Below are 8,821 nucleotides of genomic sequence, written 5' to 3'. Positions count from 1 at the left end.
TCTTATTGGAAACGTTGAGCAATAGTGCTACATGATTATGTGCCAACACTCTCACCTAGTTTGCTTTTAGTGCTAGCAAACACAGAACATGCTCTTGATTTTGTTGTGCTTGACGCTCATTGATATGCACTCTGTGGAATCAGAAGTTACGGTAATGCTTAAAATTTTCAAAATAGATAAATATTTCATTTAATCATGACCGCACCTGTTACTACATTCCATACATAAAGTACGGGCCAAAAGTTTGGACACACCTTCTCCTCATTCAATGTGTTTTCTTTATTTTCATGTCTATTTACATTGTAGATTGTCACTGAAGGCATCAAAACTATGAACGAACACACGTGGAGTTATGTACTTAACCAAAGAAAAGGTGAAATAACTGAAAACATGTTTTCTATTCTAGTTTCTTCAAAATAGCCACCCTTTGCTCTGATTACTATTTTGCACACTCTTGGCATTCTCTCGATGAGCTTCAAGAGGTAGTCACCTGAAAGGGTTTTCACTTCACAGGTGTCATAGTTTTGATGCCTTCATTGACAATCTACAATGTAAATAGTCATGAAAATAAAGAAACCACATTGAAATGAGAAGGTGCGTCCAAATCCTTGGCCTGTGCTGTACTTACAGCACGTATATAAAATGTTGATGGATGCTTTTTTGGAGTGCTTTATTGACATTGTTAGCTGCCGCTTGCTAACAGTTTTTTGTTACTATTTACAACGCACAGAAAAGACGTGCCCTTGTCTCACATAAGGATTGCGGATTATGTTTTGTCACAATTTAATTTGTCATAACGTTGGAACAGAAAGTGCTTCCTGTGTCGGTGTAGCAATGTTGCCAGACGTACGATAAGTACCGTATGTGTACCATCATTACACCCACAATCTGTTTGACACATTCAATAATTGGCTATTAGCAAACACAAACTGTATGCATTACATTTCCGGATGTTCATTAAAACAAGCTACACCACACAGGGTCTGTGGTAAAGTTTTACTACAGCAAAGGATCCCGAGTCACCTCAATGAAGTATAAAAGATAGTTTTCCACAATATATGATCGTTTTAAGCTTTTGCTATCATAAGTGTCATTTCCCATCTGGCAACACTGGTGCCCTCTGCTGGCTGCGTCCACTTAGTGCACTCTGTTTGGATCAAGCAGTGGTTTTTCCAGAATAAATGATCATAAATGAAAACATAAGTACGTCATAGATCATTAGGACAGAATGGAAGAATAAAAAGTCAGTGCAACCAAAAAGCTGTGAAAACGATGATGGTGTGTTCCAAATTTGGATTATTTACGGAACTTGGGTGAGCCTATGGCTTTACATTTTGTTACATATACACTACCGTTCAAAAGTTTGGGGTCACATTGAAATGTCCTTATTTTTGAAAGAAAAGCACTGTACTTTTCAATGAAGATAACTTTAAACTAGTCTTAACTTTAAAGAAATACACTCTATACATTGCAAATGTGGTAAATGACTATTCTAGCTGCAAATGTCTGGTTTTTGGTGCAATATCTACATAGGTGTATAGAGGCCCATTTCCAGCAACTATCACTCCAGTGTTCTAATGGTACAATGTGTTTGCTCATTGGCTCAGAAGGCTAATTGATGATTAGAAAACCCTTATGCAATCATGTTCACACATCTGAAAACAGTTTAGCTCGTTACAGAAGCTACAAAACTGACCTTCCTTTGAGCAGATTGAGTTTCTGGAGCATCACATTTGTGGGGTCAATTAAACGCTCAAAATGGCCAGAAAAAGAGAACTTTCATCTGAAACTCGACAGTCTATTCTTGTTCTTAGAAATGAAGGCTATTCCACAAAATTGTTTGGGTGACCCCAAACTTTTGAACGGTAGTGTATATATATATTTTGCATTCTATTTCAGTTACTTTGAGTTTACAACCCCCCTGGTGCTGTTTTGTACTGTTTTTGTACTGTTTATGTACTTGTTTTGATTATTATTATTTATTGATTGTATGTTAATGTTGCATATTATAAATAAAGGTTTATAAAGTAAAAAAAAGTGATATCAATTTAAAATTTCAAAGCGTTTAAATCTTGTATTTGATTTATTTTATGTCTTTTTAGCAGAATTCATTTGGAGTAAGCCAAATAAATATCGACTCAAACTCAAACTAAAAAAAAAAAAAGGAAAAAAAAAAAGAATAAAAAGTCAGTTATTTGTTTTTAATCACCTCCATTTGGGCATACTCTGCCCTTTTAGTGGCTCATGTGGAAAATGTAACTCTGAGCTGCTTTATGTAGCCAATATGTAGCCAATACCCTTAAACTGGATTAGAAACTACTTAACCAACAGGAAACAATACGTGAGGCTAGGCTAACACACATCTACAACGCTAAATATATCCTGTGGCGTAGCCCAGGGATCAATACTAGGACCAAAATTGTTCAATATTTATATATAAATGACATTTCTAAAGTTACAAAATATTTAAAGTTAGTATTATTCGCGGCTGATACAACAGCGTTTGGTTCAGAAGAGAACACGCAGAAGCTAATACAAATAATAACAGAAGAAATGAACAAATTAAAAAGATGGTTTGACAAAAACAGACCATCTTTGAATCTCAGTGAGACTAAAATAATGCTATTTGGTAACAGTAGAAGGGAAAGTCTAACACAAATACAAATAGACGGAATATAAATTGAAAGAGTGAATGAAACCAAATTTCTAGGTATAATGATTGATGAAAAAATGAACTGGAAACCTCATATAAAAAATATATACAACAAAAAGTGGCAAGAATAAAGCAAAACATGTTCGAGATCAAAAATCACTCCCTATTCTCTACTGTGTTACCATATCTGAGTTATTGTGTAGAAATATGGGGAAATAACTACAAAAGTACACTTCATGCAGTAACGGTGTTACTAAAAAGATCAGTTAGAATAATACATAATGTTGGTTATAGAGAACATACAAACACTTCATTCTTTGAATCTAAAATCTTAAAATTCCGCGACATAGTGAATTTGCAAACAGCTAAAATGATGCACAAAGCAAACTATAACCTGCTACCCAAGAATATACAACAATTCTTCTCAACAAAAGAGGAGAAACATAACCTTAGAGGAAAATGTCATTTATAATATTTGTATGCACGTACAAATCTTAAAACCTTCAGTATTTCAGTATGTGGAATTAAGTTATGGAATGGATTAAGTCAGGGGTGTCAAACTCTATTTAGATCGGGGGCTTCATGGAGAAAAATCTACTCCCAAGTGGTAAAATCACGACACGATAAATTAAAAATAAAGACAACTTTAGATTGTTTTCTTTGTTTAGAAAATAGAACAAGCACATTCTGAAAATGTAAAAATATTTCTGTTGCGGTTAATAATTTATTTGTCGTTATTTATATTTTTTGAATAAATTAGGTGATAATGTTGGTGTTCATTTTCAATCTATCAAGATTTTTTTTTTAAAATACATCAAGATCCAATTACAGTATGTTATTTATGTAGTTTGATCATTTTCCTCAAGTGATGTACTAACATCATGTGGTTTATTTTGTACATATGCAGCATCATCTACAAAGATACAAAGAATTGCTATTGCGACATCCAGTGGACACATTTAGAACAGCGGTTTCTTTCATTCAAAAATTTCAGGTACATTTTTATACTTCGCAAACTCATCCCGTGGGCCGGATAAAACCAGTTCGCGGGCCTGATCCGGCCCTCGGGCCGCACGTTTGACACCCCTGGATTAAGTAAAGAAATCAAACAATGTACTAATATAATCCACTTCAAGAAACTCTTCAAACTTAAAGTGTTTACAAAGTGCAAAGAAGAAGAACCATTCTGAATTTATTCCATCCATCCATTCATTTTCTAGATCATCTTATTTATCTCACCATAGGAAATATAACTTACTTCACTAATTATCATTTATTTCTAATGTGATTACTTATGGAGTATATTGTGAATAAATTGAGAACAGGAAGTGAACAAACATTTTAGCAACTGCTTTGTAAAGGAAAAGGGGTAGGATTAAATAAGCTCTGCTTCTTCCTACTCCTTTTCGGACATGTGGAATAGAGGAACTGGAAATTGTGATGTATCATGTTGTATGCATGCATGTTCCAAATAAACTCAATATTGAACCTTTTTAATGTCAACACAACAATTATATTTTAAAAGAAGAATGTGGATTACCGTATTTCCTTGAATAGCCGCAGGGGCGCTAATTAATTTAAAACCTCCTGTCACTCCGGCGCTTACCAGAAGCCTGCGGGATGGCCAAGCATGCGCTAATTATTTTAAAACCTCTTCTCACTCCGGCGCTTACCTTATCATGAAAAGCACATTTAATAAAAAAACCGTTATTATTGTCTTACCTTTATGTATCAATGAGTCCATGCCAGCTCCTTTTGAAGAAAAGCATCGATATAGAAGTCTTACTTATCTTTCTTCAGTTTTAAAAGTCTCTCTGTCTCGATGGAGATCTTCCTTTTAAGTATTACCTCCTGCTTCGATTGAAAGTCCAGTTTAGAAGACCGTTTTATTTTAGATATGTAATCTTCCATGGTAAAAGTCCAAGCAAACAATGGCTGCGCACTCTTGCTGCCGGTTGTCTTCTTCTGCAGCACTCTTCTGCAGTACCAGCAGTCGCAAGAAGGATCACTAGCGCCCTCTACCAACAGGAGGCGGGAGTCATTTAATGACTCATATTTGACCCGGCGGAAGTGCCAAGCATGCGGTAATTATTTTGCAAAACGAGATTGACCCGGCTGTAATTCGAGGCATGCGAATACTATATTCCCGGCGCCAATTCAAGGAAATACGGTATCATGTTAAATAAAAGTGGATGAGTAAGATTCCATTTTCTCATTTTTGTCTTTCAGACTTCTTTTTAAAAATTTTTTTTTTACAAGTGACCAGAAAAAACCCCCAAATGGAGACTTTTCAGCCAAGCACAGCTCACCAATCCTTTAGGATAAAAAGGATGCGACGAAAAACTCTTGGGACTTTATTGGAAGTCTTCTGTCTGTAATTTATAATATTGTGTCATTATTATTTGTGTCCATTCAGTGACTTTGGAAACGCCGCGATTCCTACAGAACTGCTATCTATTTGTGGCAGTGCGGTGCAGGGAACCGAGGGGGGGATTGATGGTGCGTCCTGTCATTTGCATAATTGGCCGTGGCGCATGTGTTTATCATTTTTATGGACGCTGTGGGAGACAGGAAATAAGTAAAGAAAAACCCGCTATGTTTAGAAATACAAATGAGATTTTTTTTGTTGCATCTTTTTGTGTTGTTAATGTCAGAGGAGGGGCCACAGCAGCACCGGCTGCTTTCTTTTGTGTGAAGCAAAAGTGTCCAATAAGGCCAGAAAAAGTTGCTAAATTTGTCGAGTTTTTAAAATTTTTTTAAACTGATTCTTGAGGGGTCTGAACACTCGCAAAATAGTACAGCTAAGTTGCTGCTACGCCTGCTTATTCTCTGGCAGACCAGACGTGTATGAGCTGTGTTAAGGAGCAGGGTTACGCTGCCATCTTCTGCATGGAGTTGTAACAACAAGCTACATTCAGTCAGTCCCATCATAATGTGTTTATGGGCCATGTAGTGATTGTGTTTGAAAATGAATGTATGGGAAAGACCGAAACTAATATTGCTTATAAAAAATGTATGTGGTGGGTTTTTTTTGTAGTGTTGTAGCACACAAAAGTTCTACACACAGGTATTGCAGTACCATAATAATTATATTAGTTAGATGTCCTACTGCAGGGGTGCCCAAAGTGGGTCCCGGGGGCCATTTGATGCGCACATCTCTGAAAATACCATAAAACTACACAAAAAAACTAAACAAAACATATTTAAACAGGAAAAACACCATAAATTCTGTACCATAAACCACTACTTTTTACCAACACTTTGAACCCTGTGGCTTATAGAGAGGGTGCGGCAAATTCATGATTTTTTCTTCGCTGACGGCCATAAAAAAAATACAATTAAAGGGTGTTTTATTGTTTGTGCAATGGCGCCATCTTTTGAACGAGTTCGCTCTGTCCTTCCAATTTTATTTTTTCCCCAACCGTAGTGCCGTTCAGTCTACTAGCCTTCCATAGCGGTTCTACTCGTATGGGTTCTTCATTCATCAACCCAAGCAATGTTTGTAAGTTTTACAATAGAACTAGAACAATTCATACTTACTAAACAGTCCCATGTGTGATGTCTGTAGGAGTGTTTCCACGCATACTCATACGTGCTATCGTAATGTAATGAAGCTACCATTAGTGGATATGCCAACACATTTACGAGTGTCTGTGTTAGCATTATTAACTTACAACGGCAGTCTTTTTCTATAGTTTCAGTATCACTAATTCCTCAGTAAATTCACCTAAACGTCACTGTGGAGTTATTGAGTCTGTTTAGCTGATTGGAGAGCTAGTGGGTCCATGACGATGACTTCTGTTTTGTTTGATTAGCCGTTTTGCTGCCGTGTCCCAGACACCGTTTGGAAACAATTAAGGTATGTAAATAAACATTGACCAAAAATTTCTGTGTAAATAACTCGTTTCACAACGTATATATCTGCGGCTTATAGTCCGGTGCGGCTAATATATTGAAAACATATCCCCTATAATTTAGTGGGTGTGGCTAATACACCGGTGCGCTCTATAGTCCAGAAAATAGGATCATTTTTACTAACAGTCACCAAGTTTTGAGGGAAATCAAGGACTTGCAGTTCAGTAAAACCTTTAAAAAACATTCCTGTATGACATCCCGACTACTAAATTGCATTTGTATCCAAATATTTGGGCAAATTGTATTCATGCAATCAAATAGTCACCTGTGATTAGTAGTTGAAGAGTGTGATTAATCTGATTTTAAAAAATCAATCACTTGACAGCCCTAATTTATTTACGAGTTAGAATGTGTTTTAAAAAAAAAAATACATCTGTCTTATCGCCTCTCATAATGATTGTGAACAATAGGCAACATACCCCACCACCCCCTCAAAAAAAGTGCAGTTCACCTGTAACTATTTTGTTGAATATTCTTTCGTCAAATGAATAAAAACTACTTTTACAACTGGGTTGCATATGACTTTACATTCGTTTTTCTTCTAGAGTGTAGCATTAAAACAAGTGAGAGTGAGTGTAAAATGCCGTACTGCTGTTCTGTTCTTGGGTGTTCCAGTCGTTCAAATCGAGAGATAGGAAATAGCTTTCATAGAGTCCTGAAAGAAGTGTTTTATAAAGGCAATAAAGTCAGAAAGTGCGTCGTTAGGAAATGGCTCTTAAAAATAACACTTTCATCATATCAACTGGACTGCTTGTGTCTGCAGTGATCGCTTTGTAAAATGTTTGTTTGAACATTTGATTTGTTTGAAAAACTTTCTGTTTCTCTACTGCAGGGGTGTCCAAAGTGCGGCCCGCAGGTCATTTTTTAACGGCCCCACGGCACATTCTAAAAATACGATGAAAAAAAACAAAAAACATAAAAAGTGGTATAAAAGAGAAAACAGGTGAAATGTAACAAGAAAATGTTGCATTATTTACTCTAATAACACAAAGCTGCCATGCAGGCTGTTTCTTTCTTTAAAAAATAATAATGAATCAAAATCAATGTCATTATGAATTATTGACCTATTAAAGGCTCCATTTACTTCACATTAAATATTCCACTTTGAGATATTTTGGGGGGAAAATGTTGCATATTTTTTGGTTGCCATTTAAAAAACAAAGGTTTTTAAAGAAGGGCCTAAAACGAACAAACAAAAAACATAAACAACAATAAAACGTATAATTGACGGATAGATCTGAAGTTGATCTTGAGACTATTGTTGTAAAAATTAAAAAAAATGTTGGATTTATTTTTTTAAACTTTACTGAGCACCCTTTTGGATCCCCCAATAATTTTAGTGGGACTTTTTTTTTTTAAGTGTCATTGCTCAAAAAAATAATGAATTAAAATCAATGTTGTTATGAGTTATTGACCTTTTTAAGACTCCAATTATTATATAATCTCAAATATTCCACTTTAAAATTTTATTGGGGGAAAATATTGCATATTTTGTGTTTTTTTCCATAAAAAAACACGGTTTTCCTTGACAAAAATGGCATACAACTTAAATCTCTAAAAGCGTTTTATTGACAGGTAGACCTAATGTTGATCTAGAGATTTAAACCTTGAATAATAATAATAATAATACTAAATAATGACACATTTGTAATATTTTTTTTGACCAAAACCTTTTGGGGTCCCCGGGATCAAGTCTGAGTGGAGGCCTAAATGTATCTTTTTTATACTTACCGTATTTCCTTGAATAGCCGCAGGGGCGTTAATTAATTTAAAACCTCCTGTCACTCCTGCGTTTACCGGAAACCGGCGGGATAGCCGTGCATGCGGTAATTATTTTAAAACCTCTTCTCACTCCGGCGTTTACCAAAAGGAATCCTGGTAAATTTAGGCGTGCGCTTTGAGTGTGATGTAAGCATACCATCATGAAAAGCACATTATAAAAAAAACGTTATTATGGTCTTACCTGTACTTATAAATGGAGTCCATTTGCAGCTCCTTCTGACCAAAAGCATCGATAACTTGTTTATAGAAGTCTTCATTATTTTCTTTCTTCCTTTTTAAAAGTCTCTCTGTCTCAATGGAGATATTCCTTTAATTATTACCTCCTGCTTCGATTGAAAGTCCAGTTTAGAAAACTGTTTTATTTTAGATACCGGTATGTAATCCTCCTTGTTATTTAGGGCTATATAAATAAACATTGATTGATTGATTGATTGATTGTTAAACGCAGAGGAAAAAAAAAAAAAATCTCTT

At 35.4% G+C, this 8,821-nt stretch overlaps 1 protein-coding gene across 1 annotated transcript in view; it reads left to right on the top strand.

Moving 5' to 3' along the window:
* The window catches only part of prkag3b (protein kinase, AMP-activated, gamma 3b non-catalytic subunit), a 42,471-nt gene extending 37,565 nt beyond the window's left edge, over positions 1 to 4,906 (top strand). The window contains exon 15 of the mRNA XM_062059704.1: positions 4,883 to 4,906. The gene's annotated coding sequence lies outside the window, so the exon portion shown is untranslated. The remainder of the gene's footprint in view (positions 1 to 4,882) is intronic.
* Positions 4,907 to 8,821: the final 3,915 nt, after the last annotated feature.

Source organism: Entelurus aequoreus, linkage group LG10 (assembly GCF_033978785.1).
Source record: "Entelurus aequoreus isolate RoL-2023_Sb linkage group LG10, RoL_Eaeq_v1.1, whole genome shotgun sequence".
NCBI lineage: Eukaryota > Metazoa > Chordata > Actinopteri > Syngnathiformes > Syngnathidae > Entelurus > Entelurus aequoreus.
The sequence above is the reverse complement of the archived record's forward strand: the minus strand, read 5'-3'. Positions and strand labels throughout refer to the sequence as shown.